The 7,419-nt window shown below is 40.4% G+C and overlaps 1 pseudogene; it reads left to right on the forward strand.

Annotated features, from left to right (window-relative positions):
* LOC106602529 (GTPase IMAP family member 4-like) overlaps window positions 1–6,521 on the forward strand; it is a 50,335-nt pseudogene extending 43,814 nt beyond the window's left edge.
* The last annotated feature ends 898 nt before the right edge of the window (window positions 6,522–7,419 follow it).

The following is a 7,419-nucleotide window of genomic DNA, read 5'->3' on the forward strand; positions in this document are numbered from 1 at the left end:
ATCTATATATAACAGTGATCATGGTCTATACTATAAGATCCACAGTGTTGCTCAGCCTCCTCCTGCTTAAAGAAAACAAATCTGATGTCAATTCTGAAGTCAGTGGACCTTTGCCATTCCTAAGAGAAGGGATGAAAATCTGATATCAACTTTGGAGGGGACAATTACATAAAATTTTCTTAAGAACAATTCCTAATGGAGACACCAAAAGTAGTGCTGTAACACAGCCTACAGTGTATTATGTTAAATGTATATTGAGGAACCATAATTACTGCTACTGGATAATTGATAGCTAGTTAACTGAAGGGTTGTCCCAACTTGTTTAAATGTTTAAATCATTATAATAGTTATAGCAGCATTCCTTATCAGTCCAGTATGTTTGCTGGTGTTTGTATTTACAACCATCAATACCAAGAAAGGCCAGTAGGTGGAAATGGTACTGTACACTGTGTATGGGTGCAGTTTTTGTAAATACAATGAGCATGCTGCGATCTCATCTAAAATAATCTCAATAGAGAACCATCACAAAGTTGGTCTCAGTATTGAATTGACCTTTTTATTTTATTTTTTCTGATACATTTATGTAGTCATTAAATATGTGCCACTGGTCTGAGTCTATTACAATAGCTTCACAAGAACAAAAAGCTCAAAATAAGTAGTTCTAAAAGCGAAATTACTACTTCAATGAATAACCCAAGTAAATCAACCAAAAATATCCTTCAAAAATACTTATTTATTGTTCCGTCAGTGTCACTCTTCAAACAACAGCTATGGACGAGTATGTCACATAAAGTATGCAATTGCTATTAAAATAACATAAAATATATAATTAGTAAGTGTACTGTCATGTAAAAATATTGAAAACTACTAAACAAAAGAACATATATCATACTATACACCAGGGGTTCTCAAACAGGGGTCCGTGGACTCCTAGGGGTCCCTGGTTTAATTGCAAGGAGTCTGTGAAATAAAAAAGTGTAATGAACGTATTCAGTACAACAAGGTTTCCTGTAACTTTACATATAATATAGAAGGGGTGTGGGTCCCTGAGGACAGCTCAAAACCTTGCCTGCCTTGCCTCAAAATATGCAGGGGTTCCAGTACCCCAAAAAAGAATGAGAACCACTGCTATACACACTACTGAACTAATGAACAAAAGAACCAAACATATGTTTCCGGGTTTCAATGGATCCAACAAATTGCTGGCAGATATTTTCCCTCTTGAGACTTTCCAGTCTGTCTTTATGTACATTACAGACAACTATGCCGTTCAGTCTCTCTTGGCCATGCTAGACCGTAGCCAAGTCTTTAAACTGCAGAGTGCACTGAAACTCCTCTCAACCTCAAATGAAGACACTGGCACCACAAACAAAATTCTGATCAGCACCTCAACTTGGTCAAACAACCCCCGCACCTCCACTGGAAGCCTCCTAAGGACCTCTGCTGCCTCTCCACTGCTGCTACAGGGGTATTTGTTGTGAAATAGAGGCAACTGCACTGAAAGATAATCTATGTTCAGCTCAGGGTACTGATCTAGAGAATCATCCAACTCCCCTGTGAGAAGCGCTCTTTCCAACTTTTGCAGGACGTTTAGACTGTCCTGGTCAAAATGGTCGCCACACTGAACCTTCACGCCATCCGACACTTTAACAAATTCTGCTCTATAGTGATCCACTGCTTTGCCAGCAAATCGTCTTGAGTGTGTCTCAATGGATTCAATGGAGTCAATCAATGTTGTTGCTTTCTCATACAGTGTAAGGTAGCTTTGTAATTTGTCTTTCCCCTAAGAGATGACCGCACACACTCAACTGCAGCCTGCATACCAGAGACAGTCTGAGTTTTCTTCGACAGTGAAATGTTTAGGCATTCAACTCTCCAAGAACAGCAGAGGCAAGTGTGAGGCCCAACACAGTCTTGCCTTTGCTGAAGTGCTCAAATAAGCCACTCGCAATTGAAGCTGTCTTGGATGCAGTTTTTTCCATCTCCTCTAGGCTGCTTAGTACCCGCTCATACTGCCCTAGCACAGCTCTAATAGCAGTATTCCGCACAGCACCTTGTTGGACATAGGGGTTTCAGGGTGGTCAGATGTGTATCTTCGGACGAGGCAATTGATTCAAACATGCTCTTAAACTTTCCTGACTGGCCATAGAGGACACGAAACTGATAGACCCAAGAAAGGGAATCCCGGATCAGTGGGGAGGCTGAGCAGCCAGCCTGTGTAATCAGGTTTACACAGTGTGCTCCACAATGCACATAGAGGGCTAAGGGCTGCTGCCTCCTCACAATTGCCTGTGTACCTGTGTATTTTCCTGCCATGTTTGAGGCACCATCGTAACTCTGCCTACGTAAGCCAGACATGGGCAAATTGAGCCCCAACAACACATCAGTTGCCACTTTCGCAATGCCCTCGCCTGTTGTCTCCGACACCCTGTTTGCCCAATAAACTCCTCGTGAAGGACAAGGTCATGGTCAACATAACGCAGGCAGACACTCTCCTGTTCAGCACCAGAGATATCTTGAGTACCATCAACAATTACTGGAAATTGTACAATCTGAAGAGACCTAATCTCAGCTGCAACGCCTCGAATGACTGTATTGTCCATGATGTTCAGAATTTCATTCTGTGCTTTGGGGCATGTGTACATTGTGGTACACTCTGTTAACCACTTCAGTAAAATGGGATGATCCTCTTTTGCCCTAAGTTTCAAAAGCTGGTATAATTTCCCACTGTCTTCTGTGTGGCCTCTGTGTGGCCTTGCTTGTCCCTGTCTTGCAACATGCCGCACCGAACTAACAATTTTCATCAAGCAATGCCTTGCGTTCTCCTGCTGTTTACCCCACGCGCTGGATAACTGGGCACTGATTGGATTTAGCTGGTGTGCTGCTACAGTTACAAAGTGGCGGTGGGTTTGCTAGTTTTAATGTGCTGTGAATTTTATTTTTCTCCAGTTCCTAAATCCTACGCTAATGAAAGCAATTTTATTGATCGATTATTATTATTATTATTAGCCAGGGGAAATTGTGAAACCATTTCTCTTGAAAACGTCAACACTGTTGGCAAGAGTTTGCGGTTCTATAAATTGTGGGTGTGGCTGATATGGTTTTGTGCCATCACTGAGGTAACTGGACAATGCTGTGCCACTGGGGGGAGGCGGTGGATCAAATCATTGTGAGGCAAAGGGTGGGGAGTCGCAATCTTTTGAAAGTTAAAAACACGCTTTTAAGTGTCAGTAATCAGCACAAGTGCTTTCATTGCTTATTATTAATATTATTGAAATTACATAGTTATGTTTACAGTGATATATTGGGGGGGACAAATCATATTTTTTCCCCCGGATGGAGGGGTCATGTCCCCCCGTCCCCTCTGGGATTTCCGCCAATGACAAAGAGACTCATATAACATAAACATCAGTTGGTTAGTCATTTTATAATAATTGAATTGACAAGTCAACAGGACAAACTTATTCATTATTAACTTTATAAAAGTTTATACAATTTCATTTTTATTATTTTATTATATCCACTACTTATCTCTTTTGAACTTAACTCCTTTTTTAAAACGCTATTCCTACATTTCTCTCACAAAAGAATATTTTTTATACTTTGCCAAGTTTTGATATTGAAAATGATGTATGACAGAAATCAGAATAAGTCAAACTAAATATCTTGTCGGTGCCATACTTCATAGCAGTGACATCTAACAGGACAGTCAACTACTCACTACCTTCAGCTAGCTTGTTGGTTGTTAGCCTATCCAGCACAGTGTTAAAGCTAGGTGGTGAGACCCTCCCTCCTCCAATTGGCTATCGAGCAGATGTATTTTCTGTAAGCAGGAGTTGGCTGAGCAACTATGTGAATCTTATAGACCATGATCACTGTTAAATGTAGATCTCAAAATCTATTTTAAACTGATATTATATTTTTCACTGTTTGTAAATGCTGACCAAACAAGTCTCATCCAACAGAGGAATGGACCCAAAACGATTTCATATAATTTAGGCATCTAAGAAAGAAAATGTACCCATTTGTTTGAATGTAGTTATATTATGTGATGGACAAATTGCATTTTCAGATATTAAATCGGAACTGTTTTATAGATAAACTTGAGGTAGAATTACTTTTTCATAAATAATACTGCCATTCTATTTTTGATTGTATTGTTGATGACAATATTATCACTGGAATTATTACTGTAGATGTTCCCGCTATTTTATTATTTCCAATAAAGACTTATAGAATAAAAAAGGCATAATTTAAATAAGTGTTAAATTAAATTTGACCAGACCTGGTCAGGAATAACTCAGGGCCCTATCCATCCATAGCATTTTCCACAGAGCCCAGCATATTCTCTGCACAGCATATTCTCTTGCATTTTAATAAAGTGTAGTCATAAACAATGGATTACTTTTTAATGTCAGGTGTGGTCCATCAAGTGATGTGATGGGCAGCATCATTTACATTTACATTTACGTCATTTAGCAGACGCTCTTATCCAGAGCGACTTACAAATTGGTGCATTCACCTTAAGATATCCAGTGGAACAACCACTTTACAATAGTACATCTATATCTTTTGGGGGGGGGGGGGGGGGTTAGAAGGATTACAATATCCTATCCCAGGTATTCCTTAAAGAGGTGGGGTTTCAGGTGTCTACGGAAGGTGGTGATTGACTCCGCTGTCCTGGCGTCGTGAGGGAGCTTGTTCCACCATTGGGGTGCCAGAGCAGCGAACAGTTTTGACTGGGCTGAGTGGGAACTGTGCTTCCACAGAGGTAGGGGGGCCAGCAGGCCAGAGGTGGATGAACGCAGTGCCCTTGTTTGGGTGTAGCATCAGTTTACAGATGGTAGTGACTGAGGTGTGAGGTTGAGTGGCTCTGTGTTGTATGACTTAACAACAAAAATGGTATTGAATCGAATGAATCAGATCCAATGATTTAATGCTCATATGTCAGGGTGCAGCTCGTACTACAATATGAGGAAGCTACAGCTATCAACGAATGAGCAAATGTCAGAGGGACACTTCATTAACCTTTGACTTCACATTTTGGCCTCTTTAGAACTCTGTATTTACAATAAGCCTTGTAAACAACTTGATAAATAACACTTATTTCTTCTAGCATGTCAAGAAAATATATTGTTTTTGGCTAGCATGTAGTAGCTTAAACCAAATCTTTGTCTAACATTTAGGCCTACAGTAGCAACAACAACACATCCTCATCAATCACATTGATAGGTGTGGTTCTTGTCACGCTGAGTAGGATATTTGCATGGCATGTATTCCTTTGGTGTAGCTTCAGAGGTTGGCAATGTGATATGCCACACAGGTGTGATGGTAGGTATTTGATGTAGCCTATAGTTCTACCAAGCTCAGTTCTAAGGAGAGACACAATCGCATAGAGACCGGGAAGTGAGGAGACACCAATCACAGAGTTCAGGTTGGACTACACTTTTTAGTCACTGATATTAGTAGTGTAACTGAGTGAAAAGTTTGTATTTAAATTCCTTACAATTCAATTTAGGTTATTTTCATTGGAAAGTGCAGACACTGGCTAATATTCTGAATTATGTTTTTCTGATGTGCCTTTGATATGAAGAGTTAACTTGATGGACGGTGTTGTCAACTCTCTTACTCTCTCTCTCTCTTTCTGTGTGACCATTGGAATGTTAAAGCCCGTAATTCATAACTGTGCTTGCACAAAAATCAACTCTTCCGAGCATTCCGCTGTCCTCTCCTGCTATCTGGAGCCCGGTTCCGCTTTAAACACTGCCTACTATGCAGTGAACCTCATCCTGAGTCTACCCACCAATGGCTACGTCCTGTGGCTGATACTGAATGGAGCCGGAGGGACGGTGGCCTCAGAGTTCTTCACTCTCAACTTGGCTGTATCTGAGATCCTCTATTGCCTGTGTGCTGTCTTTGTCTACTTCCCTATTCCCCCTCTCCTAGCTCTAGCAGCATTCTTTTATGGTTTTATTCTCCCAGGCCGCCCCCTGTTCCAGTGCTGTATATGTTTTGAGCGCTATCTGGCAGTGGTCCACCCTGTGTTCTTCTTGAAGTACAGATCCCTGAGACACAAGGTGTGGTGTTCTGGATTGGTTTGGTTTGTTGTGATTGGGTTCGCTTTTACTATTATGATTGTACACCACCAAAATGTCATATTATTATGTGTCTTTGGGTGAAGTTATGGTCTTAATTTCATTGATGTTATTCTGCTGCCTCTCAGTTCCCAGGACTCTGAAACAGCCTGGGCCTGGGGAAGGGGAGAGAGAGATGGAGAGGACAAATAACATGAAGATGAGGGCGTTTAAGATCATTTTGATAATTCTGGTGTCTATGATGGCAAACTACCTCCCATGGGTAGTGGTTTTCCCTTTTATTGGAATATTAGATTCTGGGTAGTTTTTTTATGCCACACATATTTGTCTCTTCATCAGTGTGGTCAGTGGGTTTATGCAGCACCTCCTCTACCTCCACAGGGCTGGGAAACTATCCTGTATCAGATGTCTCTGAAGGAGAGTTGATACCCCCAGTTTTACCTGATACAGAGGGCCAATTGTAACCTGTTTGTTTACAAATGTTATGTGATATCTTGTGAAGAGGTTGGTAGTTGTAGATGCGCTGGCAAAAATATGGATGTGTTTTGATTAGGGTTGCAATATTCCGGTAACGTTACCAAAACGTTTCTACATAAATCCTGGTAGGAAGATTCCCGTAATCAGGAGGCAATAAACAGGAAATGCAGAATTGTGCAACCCTAGGTTTGATTCATTCTCTCTTATCTGGGAAGATTCTTGCTAATGCTTAACATGGCATCTTTGTGTCAGTTTTTAATATTGAGATTGGACGATAAGACCCAAATGTTTTCAAGGGTTAAACAAATGTGTATAAAGATTGTTTTTTTTGCATGTTCTTTTCATTTTTGAATCCTTCATATTCAAAAAATGCTTCTGTTGAACCACTCATGTCTGTTACTGTTGATAGAGCAGAAACAATCCATCAATCAAGCCCTCAGAAAAAATAAATACAACTATTAGATGTATTCACATTTGAATCTCTTAAATGGGCTTGTGTCCAGTAAGAGTAAACCAATTATTTGCATGTCAGGTCAAGGGAAATATTATGTACTTCACACTAGTGCAGGCAGGGGGGCACACACTTCTCTTGTCGGTGCTCTGGTCTGTGGTCCGAAATGGCACCCTACAGTTGAAGTCGGAAGTTTACATACACCTTATCCAAATACATTTAAACTCAGTTTTTCACAATTACTGACATTTAATCCTAGTAAAAATGCCCTGTCTTAGATCAGTTAGGACCACCACTTTATTTTAAGAATGTGAAATGTCGGAATAATAGTAGAGAATGATTTATTTCAGCTTTTATTTCTTTCATCATATTCCCAGTGGGTCAGAAGTTTACATA

The sequence above is a fragment of the Salmo salar genome, chromosome 04 (assembly GCF_965601325.2).
Source record: "Salmo salar chromosome 04, fSalSal1, whole genome shotgun sequence".
Taxonomy (NCBI): domain Eukaryota; kingdom Metazoa; phylum Chordata; class Actinopteri; order Salmoniformes; family Salmonidae; genus Salmo; species Salmo salar.